Source organism: Myxocyprinus asiaticus, chromosome 1 (genome assembly GCF_019703515.2).
Source record: "Myxocyprinus asiaticus isolate MX2 ecotype Aquarium Trade chromosome 1, UBuf_Myxa_2, whole genome shotgun sequence".
NCBI lineage: Eukaryota > Metazoa > Chordata > Actinopteri > Cypriniformes > Catostomidae > Myxocyprinus > Myxocyprinus asiaticus.
In genome coordinates, this window is record NC_059344.1 from 30,446,400 (window position 1) to 30,464,245 (window position 17,846).

Here is a 17,846-nt window from a genome sequence, read left to right on the forward strand (position 1 = left end):
AAGATCTATTTTCTCCTTCACAATTCTTCTCTTGCCGTTGGATTTCTAATAAACACTACAGTAATATACAAACACTGATTAACACTGGCACACTGGTGAGCTGGCAAGCCGTCAGATACGTCAGATCCTTTTCACTGCTGAAAAAAGCCAAACATATAAAAACAGCCAAGCTGATGGTCTAAACAAACTAGAATATTATGCATCTACTTGTGCTCCTGGAAACAAGCTTTCCACTCACAGCCTGACTAACTTACACATTCTGTTCCCTTTCTCTCTCTGTCTCTCTCCCTCTCGTTGCTGCTTTCCTCTTTTCCTCTCTCTGCTACTAAATTACATTCATATTTTCCTGGCACAGGAGAGGTCAAAACATGACTGAATAAGGAACTCTAGAGTCATTGAGGCCAATTTTCCTTTTTCTGAGACATTTCATTCCGTAGCTAATTTTAGCCTTCCTGCATAGTCTTTTTTGTGTTGTGAACTGTGATCCAACAACAACCCCAAATCCCATGAACTCTGGCAAAGTTGAAGTAGCACTTCTCAGATGTGCTGAACAGTGGGGAACAGTATTATCAATGACTACAGTAAAGGTAAGAGAAAGAACAAATATAATTATTTTCAGAATAATGATTAGGGTACAACAGAGCTAACAGTAAAAGGCACTTTTTATTTTCTTCCAAAACACTAAATAAATAGCAACAAAAATTACCACAGCACTTTTCTAAACACCTGTTTGTCACTATGCAATGCAAAATTTTCCTGATCCATGAGATCAATGTGTGTGATGTCTAAAGTTTGATTTTGAGGTAATTTGATCTAATATTAACTTTTAAATGTGGCAAATTATGTAGTTAAGGCAAATCCCTGATATTATCTAATTTATTTTGAGACAAAATACTTATGTCATTTTCACTTTTGTAATTAAATAAAAAGTTTTTCAATAACTGTCCAATAAATTAAAGTATGTATTTGGGGTAAAAAGCCCCTTGTTGTATGGGGCATAAGGCCCTAATAAAACAAATTGTTTTTCTTAAAGGTGCTATATGTAAGATTGACAACAAGCGTTTGAAATGGGTAACGCAGTCCAAATTCAAAATATTGGAGAGTTGCTTCCACGCCCCAGACTCGAAGCTCATGCGGGTTGCCAGAATGTTGACATGCAAATTAGCCAACTCAGCATCCGTTTTAAAGGATTTCTGGGCTTTAAGCTGTCTCCATCTTCCAAAGGCATCTCCAATATTATCCTTGTTTTACTACACCTCTGATCATGGTGGTTTTTAGACTGATGGTGAGGGTTTTTAGGTCGGGTAGAATCTGTTATCACTGATCCAGTGCGTTTGCTGGCTTCCATGGCTGCAGCACGCAGTGTTGTTTGCCTGCAAACTTGTTCAAATCTGGCAACCCGGCGGTGTCGAAATACTATTGGCGAGTGGGCAGTGGGCGGGATCACACAGGCCAAAACATAAACATAAATTCCGGCCCCGAAGGGAACTTCAAAGTATAATATACTGGCTGTAGCATTGTTATCGGAGAAGCCAGTATTTCAACTTAGCATGTTTCCTAATTCTCTAATGACATATTATGGTCATTTTATGATTTAGTACAGTAAATATATTACATATTGCACCTTTAAGTGGGGCGAATAGTTTCAGAAGCGAAATCTTAAAAACGGTTGGTCAAGATTACAATCAAAGAACATATTTCAAATCAGCGATAAAATCTGACAATACTGGAATCATAACTTGTGCTTCTTTACCTCATATTACACTAAAAACGCAATTTTCCCGGCTTGTATAGCTAATGCGCAGTTGTCGAGTTGATTGACAGGCAATGTCTGTACACAGTGATTGGCTCTTGTACCTGTAGGTCGGGACTTCCTTTCTACAGCCGTTGACCGTTGGGCACTTAGAGCTCCTTGGTTGAGCGTTCCAATTTCTCCCATTCATTTTAATAGAAGTGGCCAATCTCTGCTAAATGAAAGGAGTGTCATGTTTCTAGAGAGACCTGTAGCTAACAGCTGCATGTAGAATGTTTTTCAACCAAAAATACTTTATTCCTAACATTCAGCATCATACAAAGCCAGACAATAACAAAATGTCCACAGCAAATATCCACATCATTTATCATTGCTGATCTATCATGAGCAGTGAATCTCTTTTTGGCTTGCTCGAATGCCTACATGCTGTTGTTTTTTTGTTGTTTTTTTTGTCTCTCTCTCACTCTCTGTCTGTCTGCTTATCCCTCTTTCCCGGTCTCTTGGCTGCCATCACTGTAATAGGCAGAGCATGTAGTATGTGACAGAGTGTAGCGCTAGAACCCTCAGCATGCTGATTTGGGTGGGGGGGGGGGGGGGGGGGTGTGCGCAATGGAGGCACATGTGCCTGATATGCCTCTGACTCTATGACAAACTGTCAGAGTGAATTAGCGGCATCCTGCTTGCGGGGGTGGGGGCTATGGAACATCATTAAAGCAAAAACGTCCTCCGCCCCCTCAAAACAAGGCACAAACACAACCACTTGCGGTCGAGGCATCTTCACAGAATGCCTCTTCTGTACAGAGTGCTTCTGAACTACAGCACAGGAGTGTGGTACTGTGGTACATCAGGGGATTCTGTCAAACAAACAGCAACACGAGATGTTATGCTCTGTCAAACTATTTTTGATTTTATAATCAGAGAAAGTTTCGTTGTCTTCTTTATGGAGAGTATTTACAGATAATTTTCTTGATTCATCCATCACAAGCATCAGTAATTCTTGCTACACTTGAATGAAGAATCTCGACTTCTTCTATCTCAACAGATAATACATTGGTTCACACTGTCACCTAAATTATGACACATGTAAGGTTGTTCCCCTATGAACTTAAGCTGTATAATCAGTGAAGTGACACAGGACTTTGTTAAGCTCTTAAAACCTTTCCTCTAATTCAGTTGCCCATTGAAGCATGACCTTGAATATCAGTGTGCATTTTACTGGCTAAAAATGAGACTGAAGTGCACATACACCTGGCATGTCAAACAAGCACACACACAAACTGATTTGCTTGCTTTATATTGAAACATGAGCAGAACAATAATTTAGTTTGAACAAGCAAAGAAGTCCAAAAGGATAAATCATTAAGAAAGGTTCATCAGAGTCAGGACCACAAACACAATTAGCTCTCAATTTTAGAATGCTCTTCCACATACAGAAATGTATAACAACTAGAACACAAACCAAAGTGAATAAATGTAACTGTTATTATCTATATATATTGTTTCCTTCTATAAGCCATGTAATTTCCAGAAAACAAAATAGCACATTACCCACATGGATGAGCAACCAATTTTGTGACTCTGCATGGACATTTTGGCTTGTACAGGGTTTTTAAACTCCATTTTTAGCCGATGCTTCTGGCAGTGTTAACAAACACGTTCTGGTAGCAGCATGGTGACTAAAAAGGCAACGTTCGGAATGACGTTAAAAAAGCCCGGTCAGTGGTGTTGCTCTGAGGCAGTGTTTATTAATAGATTTAAATTTGGAGAATAATAAAAATGGATAAAATCTCAATTATTTAATTGTACTCTCTCCCTCAAGCAATGAAATGCTAAAATGTACAAACAGATGTGTGCATTAAATTTACATAAACGCTTGAGAATTACATATCTAAATAAGGACATCACTGTCTGACTAATTCCTCGTAAAATGATGTTTCAATTAAATCATCAAGCTTCAGTTAATTTAGTACTTTCTCTTGGCACTGGAGTCAAGTTCAAATACCTGAATATAATTTTCAAAACAAAATTAGGCTGTTTTCATTTAGTATACATTCTTGTATTGTAATTCTGCTATGTGGTTTGTGTTCACCTCTGTTTTTGTGGGTTGGGAGTATATTATTTTTGGAAACAAATTACATCATGCGTAGCCGTCTATGAATAAGAATAGCACATGAGGTATTTTATATGCTAAAAACTGTTCCCTGTCCAAGTAAATTCTCCACATTCCAAGATAAACCAAATTTAAAATGTATATATAATTTATATAAATATTTTGCCAACACTTAAAAATATGTAAATTATTTAGCTAAAAAATATTAAGTCTATATTACTTTCCACCCCCAAACAATGGCTGTGGGGTAAATTGAGCCAGATGCTTGTAAGTTTAGCCCTTACCTCCTACATTATTTTTACATTTATAAATTAAAAGATAATCAACAGTCAGCTGGTCATAATCACAAAATAAACCCAGACAGGAAGACTGTAGATAAACCCCTGATGCCTGTAGATTGTCTCGCTTATTACCTATGGCTCCAGAAACAGCTGATTTCAACTTTTGGTATGTATCAAAGGTCTGTCAGTTTTTATATTGCGAAAATGACCGTCTGACTGCTCATTATCCTGCTTATTACACAACTACATGCCAAATAAATAAATGTAAATAAAAAATTACAATTATTTCATTAACTTACTTGTAGAGATTGCAGATTGATATGAGATGTAGGAAAGATGACTCATAATACCTGACTGGTAAAATGTAAATTTATGCCCGGTCATTATTCAGAAATATCACAGAGCTGGATGCCACGATTGACCAATGAGAATCAAGTATTCCAGAGAGACATGTAATAAAAATATATTTCTCCTTGCCTGAAGGACAGCTTAAAAGATTTAAATGATGAGGAATCATATTTTCCTTCTTTTGAGATAAAATAGCTTCATATACTGTTAAAACATACTCTAAATGTCATAACTTAAAACCCAATACAAGAAACACATTTATTAAAACTTAGCTGCAAAAACAACTTGCTCTGTATGTCCACAATTTTGTTACATCACAGATAAATCCACCGACACATGACCGGCCACATAACACACAATGACACCGATTGGGTGATCAGAAACTTGAACCATATAGTCGCGGTGAGGTAATACAGAGAAAGCAGGACAGACACCACTATTACTACACACTACGATAAATACATTGTGCTGTTACTAAGCTATATGTGGCATCTGTCACTCTGTGTATCTTTCTGAAGAATCCAACATTTTTTTACAAGGTCTCTGGTTGTTTCAGTCTGTGTTAACAGCGCCATGGATTGTTAAGTGATCCAGTCACAATGTAATGCAGACTTTACATAGAGGGTGCTATTGAAGGATGGGAGAGTTAAACATTTTATTAGACATGACAGCAAACCCACAGCCAGTCTATGCGCACTGGAGCACAGTGATTGGTGCTGTTGCTCATTTCATATGCAAAGAGGGTGGACAGTTAAATCCTAAATGCCAGAGAAAGTGTGGAAAATGGTCATGAAAACTAAAAGATGATTTTTTTTCAGCAAAAAAAAAAAAAAAAAAACTACTAGCATTGCAAGTGGGCCACAGGGAAAATATGAATAAAAAAAGATGTATGATATAAATTGGCATATCTTACCCCACTCACCCTTCCTTGCATTAAAGCTCATGTGACTATGTGATTGATATCCACCAAGGTAGGCCCAGATCTCAATAAGATGAGTCTGGTGTCTGCGTTTGCAGACTTATGTCAGCAGTAACATTCTCTGACAATGTTTATCGCGTGTCTGTAAGGAAAATCAATTTACCATGAGTAATCAGTCCTGTATGATCTATGACACAGCTACTGGATAGTTTCTCTTACAAAGTATATAATCATTACCATTAGATCCATAACATGCTGGTACTCCAGAGATTATGATGCTCCTTTATTTGTGAAAATGGCAATTTAACCAAAGCTAAACTAGTCTTAATTGCCAAGAGTGTCTGCTTTTGATTCACACCTCTTTATGTCTGAGATTTAGTGGGATGCCAATACTTCTGATAATTCAAAGCCACAATGGATTGCAAGTGATTTAAAGGAGGGACACAAGTGTGCCAGTTGCCATGCTGCTCTTCACCTGAGAGAAAATTTATTGTTTGCTTTCAGCCTCATCAATCAAACAGACGTATCTGAAACAGAAATTATATCAGCAGTCATCTCTGTGCTAGTTTTCATACACTGGGTTTATGCTGCCAATAACCTTAATCCCTATTAGAGGGGGACAGATCTAATGTCTCAGACGGGCTCTCCCTAATGCCAGATATGTCTCGCTGTACAGCTATGAGAGACTCGTCTGGTCTTCAAGCATGGGGGTACAATGTAAGACATGCAACGTCACACACCTTGTACTACTGCAGACACCTTCAACAGAGCACACAATACCAATGAACGTCCAACTCTGCCTGATATTCTTGAACTGTTTTTGTTTTTCCCATATGTAGAGAGACCAAAGTTTAACCTTAAAAGTCCAATTAGTACTATATAGTAATGTGGATAATCTTGGTTACTTGTCATTTTGTGGACACTTTTTATTCAATCCCTACAACAGACAAACTGCAGAGGAGTACCGCATTCAGGAATACTGTATTAAGAAGCACTATGGTGACCAGATTTTAACTCTCTAGTTAACATCTGGGATCATCCCTGTAGCCTTGTGTTAGCGGTGCAGATCCTTGACCATTACGCTCCCACTGCCTCACAGGTTGAACAGGAAATTTCTAATCTAAAATTTGGAATATGTATTAGATACATGTACCTGTATATGCAGGGGGGTTGCTAAACTCTTTTTATGGGCACACAAAGCCCACTCAGCTGTGTCCAAGTAAAACTTTAATGATAAATCCTAATCAAGCTAATAGAGACTAAAAGTAACGGAAAAGTGGGAAAATTAATTAAGTGCTCTCGAAAACAGACAGAGAAAAAGAGGTGAGAGAGGATTTGGGAATATTTCAAGTGTAGTCCAGTGGAATATTTCAAGGGACATTGTTTACTTAACCATGTGACCAGATCGCAAGACAGCAGTCTTTTTATTTTGTGAGAACAGAATCAAAAGAAAAAGACAAAAAACTCAACACAGCCTTGGTATGCTTCAAAGAGCTCTTGGCAGAAGTTCTTGTTTCAGTTTCAGTTTGTTTCTCACCAAACATTCAAAGGCACGGCAAGGGGATTGAAGCACCTCCTAGTGAGCAAGACTGTGGAAAACAGTATCAACGAGATTTCATATAATATATTTCACTGTATTTATGCATAATATATGATACAATTTTCAATTTCAGTATATCTGTCATTTATGTTAATAAAAATAGTGTCCCGTTTTGGAGAGATTTGTCATGCTTGTGGGCAGGGCTCTGCCGAACTGAAGAGAGCCCTTGTGATGGATAGGCATACTAGTGAATTTTTTATTCTCCCTCTTTTTTCTTTATTTGCACAAAAACAAAAAAGGTGATTGTTAACTAGGGCTGCCCCCGACCAAAGATTTTCCTAGTCGACTAGTAGGAGTTCACTTAAGCCATTAGTCAACTAGTAGTCGCACGTTTATGATATTAATTTAATGACTTAAATATATATATATTGGGGGGGCATCAGAAAATGGTTTGAGTTCCAGGGCTGAGAAAGAATAAGTAACATTGCTAACACTGTTCTACATTACAAAAAAATACTAAACCGTAATAATGAGCCTTTAAAATATAAATTTTACAAGCGCACGCACGAAGTGAGCCGCAGCGACACCGGCAAAATGGTAATGATTCTGAATGTGTCAGAAAAACCAGCAAGGAGACATTTTGTTAATTTATAGAGAGAAATGCACATTAGAGTTGTGCCGACAGACAATGATCATGGGGATCGATGATGATCAGAGTGACCGCCAATAGCGGATGTCTTTGACGATGTCAAGACGATATTTTGGCTCGTTTTCCCATTAATTTATTAAATTATTATTACTATTACTATTATTATTATTACTATTATTAGGCTATTATTATTATTAAATTAATATTACAAATAATTTGCCCATAGTCACACAAACACGTGCTTGAAGAAACACACTTTATTATATTATTAAGAACAGATTGCACGCTGTTTGTATGGAAGTGTGCAGTCTCATGGAACACGCGCATGTAAAAGGTTCTCACTCTTTCTTTGTTTCTGTCTTCTGAATTTTTTTTTTTTTTTTTTTTTTTGCAAGAACAGTATCGTCTATGAGTGCTGCAAATGACCTCAGACATCTCAGCTCAGGAGTTGCTTTGAGTTCAGTTTGCTTTATTTCCACAGAGCAGTTCATTTTGAACGCAGCTCTGCAGCCTATACATCTGTGATTAAAACATAAAATAATACAAAAACACGCTCACCTCGAACCATGATTTATATTTCAGTAATTGTTATCATCATTATAATTATTATTTGTACATTTATAAATGTTTTTATGTCTTCATTTGTTTAAGTAATTTTCCACCTGCATGTTTAGATGGATTCTTGCCTGACGGTAAATGGAAAGATGGTTACTTATATACATGGCGTCCAAAAGTTTGGAAGAATGCACAGATTTTGCTGTTTTAGAAGGAAATTGGTACTTTAATTCACCAAAGTGGCATTCAACTGATCACAAAGTATAGTCAGGACATTACTGCTGTAAAAAACAGCACCATCACTATTTGAAAAAATCATTTTTGATAAAATCTTTTGAAACAGAAAAACAAAAAGAAAAGGTTAGAGTGGGCAAAGAAACACAGACATTGGACAACATATAATTGGAAAAGTGTGTTATAGATCTTAACCCCATAGAGCTTTTGTGGGATCAGCTAGACTGTAAGGTGTGTGAGAAGTGCCCGACAAGACAGCCACATCTATGGCAAGTGCTACAGGAAGGTGGGGTGAAATGTCACCTGAGTATCTGGACAAACTGACAGCTAGAATGCCAATGATCTGCAAAGCTGTCATTGCTGCACGTGGAGGATTTTTTGATGAGAACTCTGAAGTTCTGAACATTTTTTTCAAATTGTAATAGTAATTTTTCATGTTATTAATGTCCTGACTATACATTGTGATCAGTTAAATGCCACTTTGGTGAATAAAAGTACCAATTTCTTTCCATAAGAGCAAAATCTGTAGATTATTCCAAACTTTTGGCCACCAGTGTATATATTATTTTTTTGATCGCTTCATTATTTTAATTGCTTTATCATTTCGTTTGGAGTGCAATTTGAATTTAGAAATGTATTTGATTTAAGTTTTAAGATATTACGATATATATACACTATATTGCCAAAAGTATTCGCTCACCCATCCAAATAATTGAATTCAGGTGTTCCAATCACTTCCATGGCCACAGGTGTATAAAATGAAGCACCTAGGCATGCAGACTGCTTCTACAAACATTTGTGAAAGAATGGGCCGCTCTCAGGAGCTCAGTGAATTCCAGCGTGGTACTGTGATAGGATGCCACCTGTGCAACAAGTCCAGTTGTGAAATTTCCTCGCTACTAAATATTCCACAGTCAACTGTCAGTGGTATTATAACAAAGTGGAAGCGATTGGGAATGACAGCAACTCAGCCACGAAGTGGTAGGCCACGTTAAATGACAGAGCGAGGTCAGCGGATGCTGAGGCGCATAGTGCGCAGAGGTCGCCAACTTTCTGCAGAGTCAATCGCTACAGACCTCCAAAGTTCATGTGGCCTTCAGATTAGCTCAAGAACAGTGTGTAGAGAGCTTCATGGAATGGGTTTCCATGGCCGAGCAGCTGCATCCAAGCCATACATCACCAAGTGCAATGCAAAGCTTCGGATGCAGTGGTGTAAAGCACGCCGCCACTGGACTCTAGAGCAGTGGAGACACGTTCTCTGTAGTGACGAATCACGCTTCTCCATCTGGCAATCTGATGGACAAGTCTGGGTTTGGCGGTTGCCAGGAGAACGGTACTTGTCTGACTGCATTGTGCCAACTGTGAAGTTTGGTGGAGGGGGGATTATGGTGTGGTGTTGTTTTTCAGGAGCTGGGCTTGGCCCCTTAGTTCCAGTGAAAGGAACTCTGAATGCTTCAGCATACCAAGAGATTTTGGACAATTCCATGCTCCCAACTTTGTGGGAACAGTTTGGGGATGGCCCCTTCCTGTTCCAACATGACTGCGCACCAGTGCACAAAGCAAGGTCCATAAAGACATGGATGAGCAAGTTTGGTGTGGAAGAACTTGACTGGCCTGCACTCAACCCGATAGAGCACCTTTGGGATGAATTAGAGTGAAGACTGCGAGCCAGGCCTTCTCGTCCAACATCAGTGTCTGACCTCACAAATGCGCTTCTGGAAGAATGGTCAAAAATTCCCATAAACACACTCCTAAACCTTGTGGAAAGCCTTCCCAGAAGAGTTGAAGCTGTTATAGCTGCAAAGGGTGGGCCGACGTCATATTAAACCCTATGGATTAAGAATGGGATGTCACTTAAGTTCATATGCGTCTAAAGGCAGATGAGCGAATACTTTTGGCAATATAGTGTATGTATATATCGTGAAGGAGGGAACAAAATGAATTTATTCACACACATGATGTATTTTCCCGGACAACTAAATACCCAACCAGTAGAGAATACACAGATGAAGTAGGTTCTTTGCCAGAGAGATGTTGACAACTGTTTTAAAACCATCTTTCAAAAAGTTGAACACACATTTTAATTACACTTAATTTTTTTTTCCAGTTTCATTAGAATTTTTAGTTAAAATAAATAAAAATAAAGTTCAAAGTTTGAAATCAAGGTGTCTTGCTTTATTGTGTAGGCTTAACCCTAACCCTGCTTAACAAAAATTACCCCATAGTACCACCTAGCGTCCAACCAGCGGTAACACTTCGTCAGTTTCCTGTCGAGTTTTTTTTTTTCTGCGACCAACCGACCAATCAAAACTTGGCCAACCAAGACTCTTCTCATCGACTAACGTTTGGTCGACTATTAGGGGGCAGCCCTATTGTTAACAATGAAACAGTAATTTGAAAATAAATTACAATTAAATTGAGTTATTGTATCATTGCTCTTGTTTTATAATAAATATTGTAGTGTTGGCTAAAATTTAGGGCTGGGTGATAGGTCAATGTAATCGGATATCGAAGATAGGCTATCTGACAAATATCCTGATGGTGACTGCAACACTCATTGACAGACGATGATCGACAACATTGGGAAATTACAAAACTACAGAGCTGGGAAGTCACCAGATATATTAAGTAGCATTTCATTAAATTAGCACCCGTCAAATGAAGGTAGCCTATATCATGCGCATGGCGGGCAATTTTGCTCATCTACCAGCCACTGTGGTGGGCTAACTGTAAGATGTCTCGGAATGACACATGACAAGAAATGCTGTTAGACACAAAGACACGCACTAGAAGAAACACACTTTATTATATTTTATAGAACAGACTAAAGAAAAAGCCGTTGATGTGCGAGTCTGCTGCACTGTTTGTTCAGAGGCGTGCAGCAGGAGCGTGTCTCGTGGAATACGCGCATGTAAAGAGTTCTTTCTTTTTTTTCCAGTGGTCTGAAAACTGTTTGCAAGAATAGTGTCATCTATGAGAATGCTGCAAATGACCTCAGACTATCTCAGGAGGTGCAAGTTTAGTTTAGAGCTGTTCGCGCATGCAGAATGAATGCTACTCTGCAGGTTCACTTTATAAATAGCCTATACATGTGTAATTAAATCATAAAATACAAAAACCACATCCACCTTGAACCTAAAATTGATTTATATTGCAATTATTATTATCATCATCATCATTATTATTGTTTACACTTATAATTACCTTTAGATATTAATATGTAGCCTTTTAGTCCTTTTCCATCTGTTGTTGTAAACAGATGCGTGATGCTGACGGCAAATGGAAGAGTGGTTTTATTTGATTTTTTTGACCACTTTGTTATTTTTATTGCTTTTTTGTTTCGTTTGAAGTGCAATATGAATTTAGAAATATCTTTGGTTTTAGTTTTTCATGTTTCAACAAATTAATTACATTTTTCAAAGCAAAGTCAATAAAGCGTGAATTCACTGATCCCTCAGCCAGGGGTTGAAGATGTAATTAGATATTGCAAAATTTGTTTATAAAAAATATTGTGAACATATTTCTTAGATATCACCCAGTCCTAGTAGCCTAATATTACAATTTATATGAATAAAAACAAATTGATCAATCCTCAATCTTAAGTTTTTTTTCTTCAGAAGAATATTGTGCTTTATTCATGTGCAAGATCATTCTTTGAAATCCTAATTTACAAAAAATAAATAATAAATTATGTTGATCGTGATCGAGTCGATCGCAAGACAATCACTGGTCGATCTCTGTGACGGCCAGTGCTATGAGATGCCGCGTTGTCATGCACGACGAGCCACGTGATAAGATGCGCGGGCTGACTATCTCAGAAGAGGAGGCAACTGAGTCTTGTCCTCCACCACCTGGATTGAGGCGAGTAACCGCGCCACCACAAGGACCTAGTAAGCAGCGGGAATTGGGCATGCCAAATTGTGGAGAAAAGGGGATAAAATTCAGCGTGTGTCTTGATTTGTTAGTCTTTTTGTGAGTTTGTTTGAAGTGTCTAGTCCTGATCATGCTTGCTGTGAGTTGTCCTCTGAAAAGTTTAAGAGGCTTAAGCAAATGCAACTTTTGTAACTTGGAATGCATTTGTTAAAAAAAAAAAAGTTTTCTTGCATCTGACCTGAATGGCATTTTTGCTGAATCTTTGACTTTTTCATCATCATTTTTTCCTTCTCACCAATGGAGATGTTGGGCGTAATACTTATTCTTACTTTAGTGAGTCCTAATAAAAGATACTGTCACTGACCACCCTCATTCTGTCTCGTTTTGTGGCTACGGACATTTTTGTTGTGTATGTTTGTAGAACGGCATTCTTCCACCTGAGAAATATTGCTAAGTTACGACACATGCTCTCTGTTGCTGATGCCAAAAAATTAATTCATGCGTTCATGACCTTAAGACTAGATTATTGTAATGCATTACTGGGAGGATGTCCTGCAAGTTCAATAAATAAACTTCAATTGGTTCAAAATGCAGCAGCCAGAGTGCTGACTAGAACCAAGAAATATGATCATATTAGCCCAATTCTATCATCGTTACATTGGCTACCTGTTAAATTTCTTATTAATTTAAAGATTCTATTAACTACATACAAAGCTTTGAATGGTCTAGCTCCACAGTACTTAATTGACCTTCTGACACGCTATATTCCATCACATTCATTACGATCACAAAATTCTGGCTTGTTAATAATTAAGAATATCAAAATCCACAAAAGGAGGTAGATCCTTTTCATATTTGGCCCCTAAACTATGCAATAGTCTCCCTAACACTGTTCGGGATGCAGACACACTCACTCAGTTTAAGTCTAGACAAAAGACTCCTCTATTTAGCCAGGTATACACCTAATTTATTCATTAACTCAAAAATTAGGCTGCTTTAGTTAGGTCTGCCGGAACCAGAAACATCTATCATGATCTATAACTCTGCATAAAACTGAATGAAATCTACGCTAATATTATTCTATTTGTTTCCATGTCTCAACCTTGGGATTCATATCCAGAGGTTACCAGAGCCGGCCAGATCCAGCTACGTTCCTGCTTTGTGTTGGACTCCACTGTTATGTGTCGCTGAGAGATGACAGCAAACTACAGCTGGTGCTAGCAGACATCACTTCAGTTTTTTTACTTCAGAGGATGAACTGATGCCAACTCCAACTGTAAGACATCGGATACATCATATGCCACTGCCTGAACCTTGGACTTAGGATGGACCCCACCGAACCTCACCGAAATGACCTGCAGGTTGAACTGCGATGTACCTCATCTATCTCTGCCTGCATCACCTTTGTCTATTGATGGACTATACTCTTGAAATGGAATACACAGACTATCATTTAATTGCCAAACAAAGCCTTCATCAGCCAACTAACAAAGGACAATGCATCTATGTGAACTTCTGCAGTTAATCCAGGATGGACTTCAAAGACATTATCATTCATCTTACAGTTCATAAAAGTAAGTGAGCCTGGTTTCTCCCAAGGATATTTTTCTCCATTAACCAACATCTTATGGAGTTTTGTGTTCCTTGCCATAGTCGCCTTCAGCTTGCTAACATGGGTTCTAAATACAATTATTATTTAATTTTTTATACACATTTTACAATCATATTTAATCAAACCACACAATGGTCACTGTAAGTCACTGTTATTTTTTTTAAATAATTATTATTATAATTTTTTTTTGTTAATGCATGATTTCCTGTAAAGCTGTTTTGAATCTATACGTGTTGTGAAAAGCACTATACAAATAAAAATGACTTGACTTGTGATTTGCTGGGTAATTCTAACTTCATCGGGTAGGATATTTCTTAATAGCTTTAATATTTTAGCATGAGTTCCTTTTAATAACTATATTGTCTGAACAATGATATTGTGTTTTATGGTTATTTCTCATTCACACTGACACAACAACAGTTTTGAACATGGTAGAATGTAACTGCTGCGTTGGTTAGCTTATTGAATGACTTAATTGCTTGTGAAAACGTTCATTGTAAATGTTGCCTAATGCGGGTAAGGGACTGTCTAAAAAGTCCATACATTGTGCTAAAACGTCTTAATCCTGTCATGGGTGTGATAAGGGACCATCTGAAAAGTCCACACAAGCAACAACTGCCATCGCAACAAACCCCTCCCCCCAACAATTTTAGAGAGAGTGTCCTTTATTCTACAGCTCTAAAAATGGCAACCCTAGTCACCATCCACTCTCATTGGATGACGTCACTGACCACAACATTTTTTATATTCAAAATGTCTCCCTTTGTGTACCAAATAAGAAAGTTGTATAGGTTTAGAACAACACAAGGCTGCGTAAATAATGACTGAATTTAGATTTGTGGATGAAATATGCCTTTAATATTGTGCCATTTATTTTGGCATGAATATTAATGTTTCTTGTGAAGGCTTTAACTAATGAAACCTATATTATCAATGAGTGATTAAAATCAACAAAGCAATAGGCTAATATTTGATGTTGAAGGACTGTCAGCTTGTGATTTCAAGCCTGATGGTCACTTTAAGGAGAAAGTGAAGGTGACTGGGAGGTCTTGGAATTTTTATCAGCGTCAGGCATCTTCATGGCGCTGCTGCCCAATTCATGCTGAAAACACCCTCTGCACAACCCTTGATTCTCTTCACCCGGCCTCTGCATAACACCTGCACACAGCCATGTATTTATGTGATTCAACTGACCCTGCCTTTGATGTTACCTCACAAAGAAGGATATTTCTCCTTCTGCCCTAGCAGCCTATGATTCAGCTGTCAGCGTCAAAGCCTCACAATCTTTGGACTTAAAATGTTTTTCTGCCTACTCCAAACACACACATACAGTATGCATGCACACACAAACATAAACATGCACATACTGTATACGCACATGCAGAAATCAATAATATTTTTACCTGACACTATCTGTTGCAAGAATATTCTGTTCTGTTGTACGCACTGAGGCATAGCGTGATGCATTTCGTGTTAGGTTATTGCAATTTGTGACAAATGAATGAATACTCTCAGGGCTCAAGATGCTATTTACATTAGCAGTCATGCTAATAAAAATAAATAAAATGACAGCAGTTAGATCACATGTAGCTGCATTCATTGTGGCTACAGAAAAACAAATAAATGGAATTTTTAACTATGCATGAAATGAAATGAAGATAAATTGAGAAAATAAAAGGGGGGAAAAATGTTATTCTTGGACAATACCAGTAGAGCATTCACAAATGTACTGGACTCTATTCTCACTTCTCTCTCTATGTCACTTTCACAGAGCATCAATACAATGTTACAAAATGTCTTCCCTAACAGTGTTATGCATTCTCCTTACTGACTGGAAAATCCAATTTAGGCCTCATAGACCACATTTTATAAAGCCTGCTTCATCTACACTGGTATTCGAAGCATAAGAGTATTTCTTAAGTAAGCCAAATCTCCCTCTCACAAGCTCAAAATAAGCACTGCTGTCTACTGCCATTTTTCAAGCCCCATCTAAATAATATCAGAATAGCTTGGTGGTGGGAGAAGCAAGATGGAAAGTGCAATGTCACCAAAGAGAGCGAGTTTCTGTGACAAACATCTGCAGAAGAATTTATCAGAAAGTCAAGGTTTAAGAAAAGATTAACCTAGTGGTGTCTAAGGGTGTTTGGATCATTTGGATAATTTGTTTCAGAACCTAGTGCATTTTGTCCCTTAATTTGGTTCGTTTAGGCATATATATATATGAACACGACAATCACACTCAGATCGGCACCAAAACATTTAGTCCAAGACCACCTGAACGATCTAGTCTCTAGTAAATTCCAAACAAACTCTGGAGCCGCTTGTGGCGTACTTTGGTTCACCTGTGGTGAGAATGCAATCCTACCCAATGGACCAACAAAACAACCAATATCCCTATGATAACCATGATGAACATACCTGATGGATCTATGGAGAAAAATCTGTAGGTCAGCTCATCACTGCAATACATAATCAAAACTTACAGTTGTCAGAAGTTTACATACACCTTAGCCAAATACATTCAAACTCAGTTTTTCACATTTCCTGACATTTAATCGTAGAAAACATTCCCTGTCTTAGGTCAGTTAGGATCACTACTTTATTTTAAGAATGTGAAATTTCAGAATAATAGTAGAGATAATTATTTATTTCAGATTTTATTACTTTCATCACATTCTCAGTGGTCAGAAGTTTACATACACTTTGTTAGTATTTGGTAGCATTGCCTTTAAATTGTTTAACTTGGGTCAAACGTTTTGGGTAGTCTTCCACAAGCTTCTCACAATAAGTTGCTGGAATTTTGGCCCATTCTTCCAGACAGAACTGGTGTAACTGAGTCAGGTTTGTTGGCCTCTTGCTCGCAAATGCTTTTTCAGTTCTGCCCACAAATTTTCTATCAGATTGAGGTCAGGGCTTTGTGATGGCCACTCCAATACCTTAACTTTGTTGTCCTTAAGCCATTTTGCCACAACTTTGGAGATATGCTTGGGGTCATTGTCCATTTGGAAGACCCATTTGTGACCGAGCATTAACTTCCTGGCTGATGTTTTGTGATGTTGCTTCAATATATACACATAATATTCCTTCCTCTTGATGCCATCTATTTTGTGAAGTGCACCAGTCCCTCCTGCAGCAAAGCATCCCCCCAACATGAAGCTGCCACCCCCATGCTTCATGGTTGGGATGGTGTTATTCGACTTGCAAGCCTCACCCTTTTTCCTTCGAACATAACGATGGTCATTCTGGCCAAACAGTTACATTTTTGTTTCATCAGACCAGAGGACATTTCTCCAAAAAGTAAGATCTTTGTCCCCATGTGCACTTGCAAACTTTAGTCTGGCTTTTTTATGGCGGAACTGGAGCACTGGCTTCTTCCTTGCTGAGCAGCCTTTCAGGTTATGTAGATACAGGACTTGTTTTACTGTGGATATAGATACTTGTCTTCCTGTTTCCTCCAGCATCTTCACAAGGTCCTTTGCTGTTGTTCTGGGATTGATTTGCACTTTTTGCACCAAACTATGTTCATCTCTAGGAGACAGAATGCGTCTCCTTCCTGAGTGGTATGATGGCTGCGTGGTCCCGTAATATTTATACTTGCATACTGTTGTTTGTACAGATGAATGTGGTACCTTCAGGAGTTTGGAAATTGCTCCCAAGGATGAACCAGACTTGTGGAGGTCCTCAATTTTGTTTTCTGAGATCTTGGCTGATTTCTTTTGATTTTCCCATGATGTCAAGCAAAGAGGCACTGAGTTTGAAGGTATGCCTTAAAATACATCCACAGGTACACCTCCAATTGACTCAAATTAGCCAATCAGAAGCTAAATTAGGCTTGACATAATTTTTTTGAATTTTCCAAGCTGCTTAAAGGCACAGTTAACTTAGTGTATGTAAACTTCTGACCCACTGGAATTGTGATATAGTCAATTAAAAGTGAAACAATCTGTCTGTAAACAATTGATGGAAAAATTA

The 17,846-nt window shown here is 38.0% G+C and overlaps 1 protein-coding gene across 3 annotated transcripts in view; it reads right to left on the bottom strand.

Annotated features, from left to right (window-relative positions):
• Positions 1 to 17,846, bottom strand: part of kcna4 (potassium voltage-gated channel, shaker-related subfamily, member 4) — a 124,775-nt gene that overhangs the window by 82,619 nt on the left and 24,310 nt on the right. Inside the window, exon 2 of one of the 3 annotated variants that reach the window (XM_051702620.1) lies at positions 10,198 to 10,218. The exons of the other annotated variants lie outside the window; for them this stretch is intronic. The gene's annotated coding sequence lies outside the window, so the exon portion shown is untranslated. Of the gene's footprint in view, positions 1 to 10,197; positions 10,219 to 17,846 lie in introns of those variants that run through there. 3 annotated transcript variants of the gene reach the window in all.